The 8489-nt window shown below is 41.1% G+C and overlaps 1 protein-coding gene across 2 annotated transcripts in view; it reads left to right on the top strand.

Moving 5' to 3' along the window:
* Positions 1 to 297: 297 nt before the first annotated feature.
* The window catches only part of LOC138642675 (cadherin-7), a 596493-nt gene continuing 588301 nt past the window's right edge, over positions 298 to 8489 (top strand). The window contains exon 1 of one of the 2 annotated variants that reach the window (XM_069730993.1): positions 298 to 693. The gene's annotated coding sequence lies outside the window, so the exon portion shown is untranslated. Of the gene's footprint in view, positions 694 to 962; positions 1066 to 8489 lie in introns of those variants that run through there. The other variant, XM_069730992.1, reaches the window with a different exon arrangement.

Raw genomic sequence — 8489 nt, 5'->3', positions numbered from 1 at the left:
TTTACACCAGATAACACAGCAGGTGGAGAGAATACTGAAGCAAAGAAGTGTATAACTAGGGCAGGCTTTAGTGATTGAAAGGGCAAAACTATAAAGCAAGAAAACTCTAAACTTGGGATTGGCTTCTATGACTTTGCCTTGTTTCGTCGGGAGCTCAATTGATCCTAGTTCCTAATGACAAGCTAAAAAAAAGGAAAAAAAAAATCCGAAAACTCTCTCGTGAAGCTCGTTTAAATGCAAATACTCGCTAGGATATAATCTGGTTAGTAGCACGCCTCCATTTCATAGACAATCTCTGGTTTTATATTGAGGACTCCATCTGCACCTCCTGTCAAGAGAGGATGTTCCTGCTTTAGAGGCTTTTTTAGTAGCAACTGCTGTATCCAAGAAGAACAAAAAGAGAGAAGAAAGGGAAAAAAGAGAGAGAGGAGTCAGAGCCTTTCCATATCCTCAGATGAAGAAGTGAACTGGTCAGAGGCCACAGAGCATGTTCTCTCAGCAGTTCAGAGCCCTAGAGACCCTCATCACTGAGCTGCTGCTACTACTGCTCAGACAGCCCAAAGCAGAGCTCCACTAAGTTCTCCTGATGACAGAGCAGGCACATGTCTCCTCCAGGAGCAGGTAGCAGCAGCTTAACATAAGGCATCAGGATTTACACAATTCTTCATTTGGTTCCACTAAAAGAAGGAGGAGGTAAGATGTTTCTGCTATTTTGGACCCTCTTTTGTTCATTGGATTGTCTGTAAGCATTTCATTCTAGGGAATTGTATCCCAGGCTCCTGCTCAGTGTCAGATAGATGGATCATTTGCATGCAGCATCAATGACATTTAGAAGTTACTTCCATTCTAATCAGAGGTTGCTTTGAAAAGAGATAAAAAAGACCTGCTGCCAGTAAGCATAGAAAAAGGCAAGTCTGCAAAAAAAAAAAAGAAGAAAAAGAAGCATGCTTCAAATGAGAAGGCACAGAAGGGAAGGAGGGCTAGACGGGAATAGGAAGATATCAGGAGATGCTTCTCAGCAGCCAATTTAAGCTAGGACTTCTAGGCATCCGGAATTGGGAGCAGGTAAATATTCATCCTGCATTGTGTCTATGTGCTGAGTGCAGATCTTCTACCTGGGGCTGCTCTACTGTGATTTGCAGACTTGTCCATACTGATGAATGGCTAGAAATGTTCTTGGTAAAGTGCTCAGCTTGTCTAACATAGGTGAGGTTAAATGCTTGATGACTCCTGGTCTCCTAAGTGTTCTGACTTGCAGTGTGTGCATTATGGCACTTTGTCATTGTGTTCCTGGCAATTCAAGCTGAGGCTAAGGTCAGTGAGGGTGATGTTGAGCAGGAATTCACCAGGCAATGTCAGGATACCGGCTTCTCAGTGGAATTATTATGTTGATGTTGGCACTGCTCAATGTGTGGGTGACGGTGGGTCTCCTTGTCTTCCTATATGTCTAACCAGCCTATAGCACAGGCAAGAGCACATGTGCTGAATACTCTATGGAACATTCAGGTAATGACTGTAACAGGAGATTGCAACAAAAAAAAAATGCTTTGCTAGCAAACTTGTTAGGAATACAAATTACCCGTCCTGGCATATTAGAAAGGTCAAGTCCATTTACGTTCTATGTTTTTAAGCCGAATGTGCTAGATTAGCATCAACAATACCCAAGGTGCTGTGTTTCATCAGATTGGCTATTTATTATCAGTGTCATCTCATATTTGGAGTCTCTGCAGAAGATGCTTGCTAGTAAAACACCTGGATCAGGTCAAATAACGTGTTTCCCAGCATTGGCGAGATCGATAGGGAATACATTAAGCTTTATCAGAGCGTAGAAGTAACAATGGGGTTTACTGACTGTACATGCGAGTCACATAAGATAAACTTGTATTAATAGACTACAAACTTTATCTGGATACATCTGACATTTCATCTCCTGATTTATCCTTACATAGGAGCTTTTCCGGAATTCTTGACCCTTTGTGTGTCCACAGCTCACTGTAGTTAAAGTAAATCATGGGAACCATGGGCTTAACAGTGTGGAGCAGAAATAATTAGATAGTTACTGTAGACGCTAGTAAATTACAGTGTGCAGCAGTTCATAATAGATGTCCAATAACTTTTTTTTCTATACACTCTATACTACCGAGCTTATTTAGATACCGCCATACAACTGTTGCTCACTAGTATTGCCCACTTTTAGGACGGAGTTACGAGTGTGTGCTTGGGAAGGACATAGGGCACTGTCATACTCCAGAAGTATGTCGCACACATCACTAAAAGCACATTTTTATTTTTTTTTTTAAATTGGGATATAATAATCTTCAGCCTCACATCCAGGATTAACCCTAAGGATTCGGTCATATCATTGTCACAGCTAATATTATAACAACATTTTATAAAGGACAGGTCACCATCATACCCCATACTTTGTTATTTAACTATTTGTTGCATGTTCTGCATAGCAAATATGGCTAATATATGGCATTTGGCAATTATATATAATGACCCGACCGATTGGGGATAATGTGTTTGCAGGGTGTTCGATATCATACTTGTAGGTTATAAGGTTCAAAAACATCTAGAAAGAACTGCATTATGACACTTTGATGCTCATTACTTCTTGCTAATTCGAATGTCAGTTTGTAATAAAGTAATTGACAGAGACAGAAGTGCTGAGTGTCATAACCTATTAATCCTTAGTGATTAATGTGCAAGTACTAACCTGATGAGAAGAATATTATTATCGCCCTGTGTGCTGTGTAGGAGCCCACGCTCCTAGTGCCAGCAGATGTCGGTTATCATGTGCTGGTGGTGCATCGGTTCATACCTTCTGTTTTCTCCTCTAGCATTGAACTACACAGGTAGACAGATATTTTAAGCATCTTGGAGCATTGCTATATTTATACTAGAAACAATAGGGAGCTGCTGGCCAGCTGGCATACCATGCATCACATCCACTCTCCCTTCTTCAGAGCCACGCTATGGGTTATTTGTAGATTACAAGCTTACCTTGCTAATTGTCCAGGCCTGTGACTCATTGTTTTGTCTCTTTAATTATCTATACTGTAAACTGTACATTGAAAGAATTTATTTTGCAGAACATTTGCTCTTGCGTCAGATGTAATTTCTTCTCGGAGCCTGAGGACCTCCTTTTGCTCTTAATTACCTTATTCCCAGATATAATAAAGCATTCTGATGTCAGGGTTTGGATAATGTGTGTTTATGAGGCTAAATGAGTTGTTTAGAAAATGGCTAATAAATGCCATACTGCATGGTGATCTAATCTGCGAGCTTTTAGCCAAAAATGTCACCTGACTATAAGAGGAACATCCCATAACCCTAAGGTGCAGTAAAGTAGCATGCTCCTCTATGTCCTATGCCGTTAATAGTTGAAGGTTACAAATTTCATGTACAAGTAAAATAAGTGCTGATGGCCTGGGTTTTGTTTCTTTTTAATCTCTTGTTTTAAGCACATGTGTATGTAAAACATAGCGCAGTTTGTGTATGAAATCTGAATAAAAATTGCAGCAAATCCATTAACTGTCCAGGCAGAAAACAAACCAAAATAGACTTAAAATAAGTCTCTTTTTAGTGGCTTTAAACTTCTGACTTTCCATTCTACTGAAAGGGTTAAAAGGGCTTGTAATGCGAAAAGGAATTGATTATAAATAAGAAATCTATAACATGTCAATTGTCATGGCAAGTAAACTGGTAGCAAAGACTTTCATATCAACATGTGTGCTGTAAATGCTTTCTACTGCAATTAGCTTGTTAAAACTGGTACAGCTGCTTTAAAAAAAATCCTATTATTATTGCCTTATCTCACATATGACTATTCACCTTCAATGATATTAGTTCCTATCTGACCCATCATTCCCATATCTCGCATATTACTGATCGCCTCCAGTGATATTAGTTCTTATCTGCCGCTTTATGGCTACTTTACTGTATCTTACTTATTACAGTTCACCTCCAGAGAGATTAGTTCATATCTGCCTGATCATGACTGCCTTCTCTTACATATCAGAGTTCGACTCTAGTGATTTTGCTCTTATCTGCCCCATCATGGCTTCCTTATCTTATATATCAGAATTAATCTCCAGTGAAATTAGCTTTCATCGGTCCCTTGATGGCTGCCTTATCTAACATATTACAGTTTACCTCCAGTGAGATTAGTTATCTGTCCCACCATGGCCACCATAACTTCCATATCACAGTTATCTGTCCTAACATGGCCACTTTACCTTCCTTATCACAAACTAATCTCACTGGAGGTAGACATTTGTCCCATCATGGCTGCCTTATCTTATGTATCACAGTTCACTTCCAGTGAGATTAGTTATCATCTGTCCCATCATAGCCACTTTACCTTCCTTATCACAGTTTACCTCCAGTGAGATTAGTTATGTGTCCCATCTTGGAAGCCTTACCTTCCTTATCACATTTTACTTCCAGTGAGATTAGTTGACATCTGTCCCATCATGGCCGCCTTATCTTGTATATCACTGTTCACCTCCAGTGAGGTTACTTGTCATTTGTCCTAACATGGCCACTTTACCTTCCTTATCATAGTCTACCTCCAGTGAGAGTAGTTATCTGCCCCGTCATGGCCTCCTTATCTTATATATCACAGTTCACCTCCAGTGAGATTAGTTGTCATCTGTCCAATCATGGCTGCCTTCTCTTATGTATCACAGTTCACCTCCAGTGAGATTATTTGTCATCTGTCCCATCATGGCTGCCTTATCTTTTGTATCACAGTTCATCTCCAGTGAGATTAGTTGACATCTGTCCCATCATGGCCGCCTTATCTTGTATACTGTATCACTGTTCACCTCCAGTGAGGTTACTTGTCATCTGTCCTAACATGGCCACTTTACCTAACTTATAATAGACTACCTCCAGTGAGAGTTGTTATCTGTCCCATCATGGCCTCCTTATCTTATATATCACAGTTCACCTCCAGTGAGATTAGTTGTCATCTGTCCAATCATGGCCTCCTTATCTTATGTATCACAGTTCACCACCAGTGAGATTAGTTGTTATCTGTCCTAACATGGCCACTTTACCTTCCTTATCACAGTCTACCACCAGCGAGATTAGTTATATGTCCCATCATGGCAGCCTTACCTTCCACATCACAGTTTACCTCTAGTGAGATTAGTTGTTATGTGTCCCATCATGGCAGCCTAAAGGTACCGTCACACTAAACGATATCGCTAGCGATCCGTGACGTTGCAGCGTCCTGGCTAGCGATATCGTTCAGTTTGACACACAGCAGCGATCAGAATCCTGCTGTGATGTCGTTGGTCGCTGCAGAAAGTCCAGCACTTTATTTCGTCGCTGGACTCCTGCTGACATCGCTGAATTGGCGTGTGTGACGCCGATTCAGCGATGTCTTCGCTGGTAACCAGGGTAAACATCGGTTACTAAGCGCAGGGCCGCGCTTAGTAACCCGATGTTTACCCTGGTTACCAGCGTAAAAGTAAAAAACAAAAACTACATACTTACCTTCCGCTGTCTGTCCCTCGGCGCTGTGCTTCTCTGCCCTGTGTAGGCACATTATACCCAAATTTATAGACCAATTACTGTATAAGGCGTACCTCCAAAATAACATATAATCCAATAAAGTGGGAAGTAACATACCAAACTTAAAATATAGAAGATTTTTATTTGACAATATTTAAAAGCCAAAAAATACAAATAACACATACAAAAAGGGGATGAAAACACGGCAAAGTGAGCCCCAGGCAGTCCATACAGTATGATATTATACAAAAAAACAAAGTATAGCAATAATAAACTGAAGTCTAAATTTACATGCAACAGCAGGCTCTGGAATACAGAGAAGAGAAATTGACCAAAAATGTGCCAACTAGAGGCTACCAAAATATAGAGCAATTCACTAACACCTAAAATAAATAGCCAGATAATGCTAAAAAGCTATGTTAACACATAAGGTAACAAACCAATGTGAGTGGTATAAAAACCTACTGAGAATTGCGGATATGTAGCCATATGATGGTATATAGGCAAATGGTATATAGAGTGGTATAAGGCTATAAGGCAACGCCAAAGAGGAAGGTAATAGTGCACAATGCTACTGTGGTGAATGCCCCATTGCGCCTATGTAAAAGCCATATAGATAGGTCAATAATAATACATTAGCGTACCGCTCATACCTGCTGGAGGACGGATCTGCCAGGGACAAGAAAACCCCGACGCGCGTTTCGCAGCGTAGCTTCTTCCAGGGGGTCGTGGTAAAACAGGGGACGAGGTGTGGATTTTATGGGCGCCGTGGTAGTAATGGTGCTGGTGTCCATCCGGCACAGAACAGGAAGCCGTGGAGCCGGCGCCCCACGTCATCAGGTCCCTCCCTGCTCTGACGCGTCAGAGTGGTGGGGATCAAGACGGCGCTGAAGGGACGCGTTGTCACGACAACCCGCAATGGCCGATGCACGCAAGCGCACCACACGGCGCCCAGAAAGCACAGATACCAAACTATACTACGGTATGGGAAACTGAGGAGTGGGAGGACTAAAGTAAAAGAAAAAGGTCGGAGGTCCAGGAGCTGGGTATAGTGGAGATAAGAGTGGAACAAAGATATCCGGTCTAGGGAAACCCATAGGACTACAGAAATGAAGTATACATGGACTAGGTGAAAATCAAAGAGTAGAATATATAAAGAAATAGAGCCGCATAAGTACCAGGTGAAAGCATATTGCTACATATGCATAAGAAATATATATATGCACATAAGAAAATGCACATATGATCAGGTGTATCAGTGGAAAAAATGGGGGTATAAAAATATATATAGATAAGTAGCGCACTATGTGAGGGATGTGCTATAAAATCATGTATATGGTGCGCCTAATAAATATCATATTAGTGTAATCAGAATACCACTAAACATACATAGTGTGCTAAAACACACACAGACATAGTGCATATGTATATATATACACAAAGTTACATGCATACATGAGGTATATACCAAACATGTACATACAAAAGTGAAATATCTATAAGAAGATTATTTTATTCATATAAAAATATATATAGAAAATATAGAAAAAAATATAAAAAAAAAAAAAAAATTTAGAAAATTTTTTTTTTAGTGGAATAAGGCGGTAAAGTGCTTTTCTATTCTTCTTAGATCCTAGACCGTAGTATAGTTTGGTATCTGTGCTTTCTGGGCGCCATGTGGTGCGCTTGCGTGCATCGGCCATTGTGGGTTGTCGTGACAACGCGTCCCTTCAGCGCCATCTTGATCCCCACCTCTCTGACGCGTCAGAGCAGGGAGGGACCTGATGACGTGGGGCGCCGGCTCCACGGCTTCCTGTTCTGTGCCGGATGGACGCCAGTGCCATTACTACCACGGCGCCCATAAAATCCACACCTCGTCCCCTGTTTTACCACGACCCCCTGGAAGAAGCTACGCTGCGAAACGCGCGTCGGGGTTTTCTTGTCCCTGGCAGATCCGTCCTCCAGCAGGTATGAGCGGTACGCTAGTGTATTATTATTGACCTATCTATATGGCTTTTACATAGGCGCAATGGGGCATTCACCACAGTAGCATTGTGCACTATTACCTTCCTCTTTGGCGTTGCCTTATAGCCTTATACCACTCTATATACCATTTGCCTATATACCATCATATGGCTACATATCCGCAATTCTCAGTAGGTTTTTATACCACTCACATTGGTTTGTTACTTTATGTGTTAACATAGCTTTTTAGCATTATCTGGCTATTTATTTTAGGTGTTAGTGAATTGCTCTATATTTTGGTAGCCTCTAGTAGGCACATTTTTGGTCAGTTTCTCTTCTCTGTATTCCAGAGCCCCCTGTTGCATGTAAATTTACACTTCAGTTTATTATTGCTATACTTTGTTTTTTTTGTATAATATCATACTGTATGGACTGCCTGGGGCTCACTTTGCCGTGTTTTCATCCCCTTTTTGTATGTGTTATTTGTATTTTTTGGCTTTTAAATATTGTCAAATAAAAATCTTCCGGAATGCAGAGCGAGTATAAGTCGACCCGAGTATAAGCCGACCCCCCTAATTTTACCACAAAAAACTGGGAAAACTTATTGACTCGAGTATAAGCCTAGGGTAGAAAATGCAGCAGCTACCGGTGAATTTCAAAAATAAAACTAGATGCTCCATACCGTTCATTATGGCCCCATAGCTGTGCCATATAGTGCTCTGCACCGTTCATTGTTGCCCCATAGATGTACCATAGAAAGCTGTGCCATATGGTGCTCTGCACCATTCATTATTGCCCCATAGATGTGCCATATAGTGCTCTGCACCGTTCATTATTGCCCCATAGCTGTGCCATATAGTGCTCTGCACTGTTCATTATTGATGTACCATAGAAAGCTGTGCCATATAGTGCTCTGCACCGTTCATATTTCCCCATAGATGTACCATAGAAAGCTGTGCCATTGCTGCTGCTGCTGCAATAATAAAAAAAAAATGCCA

The sequence above is a fragment of the Ranitomeya imitator genome, chromosome 6, assembly GCF_032444005.1.
Source record: "Ranitomeya imitator isolate aRanImi1 chromosome 6, aRanImi1.pri, whole genome shotgun sequence".
NCBI lineage: Eukaryota > Metazoa > Chordata > Amphibia > Anura > Dendrobatidae > Ranitomeya > Ranitomeya imitator.
This window is presented reverse-complemented; position numbering and strand designations above follow the sequence as displayed.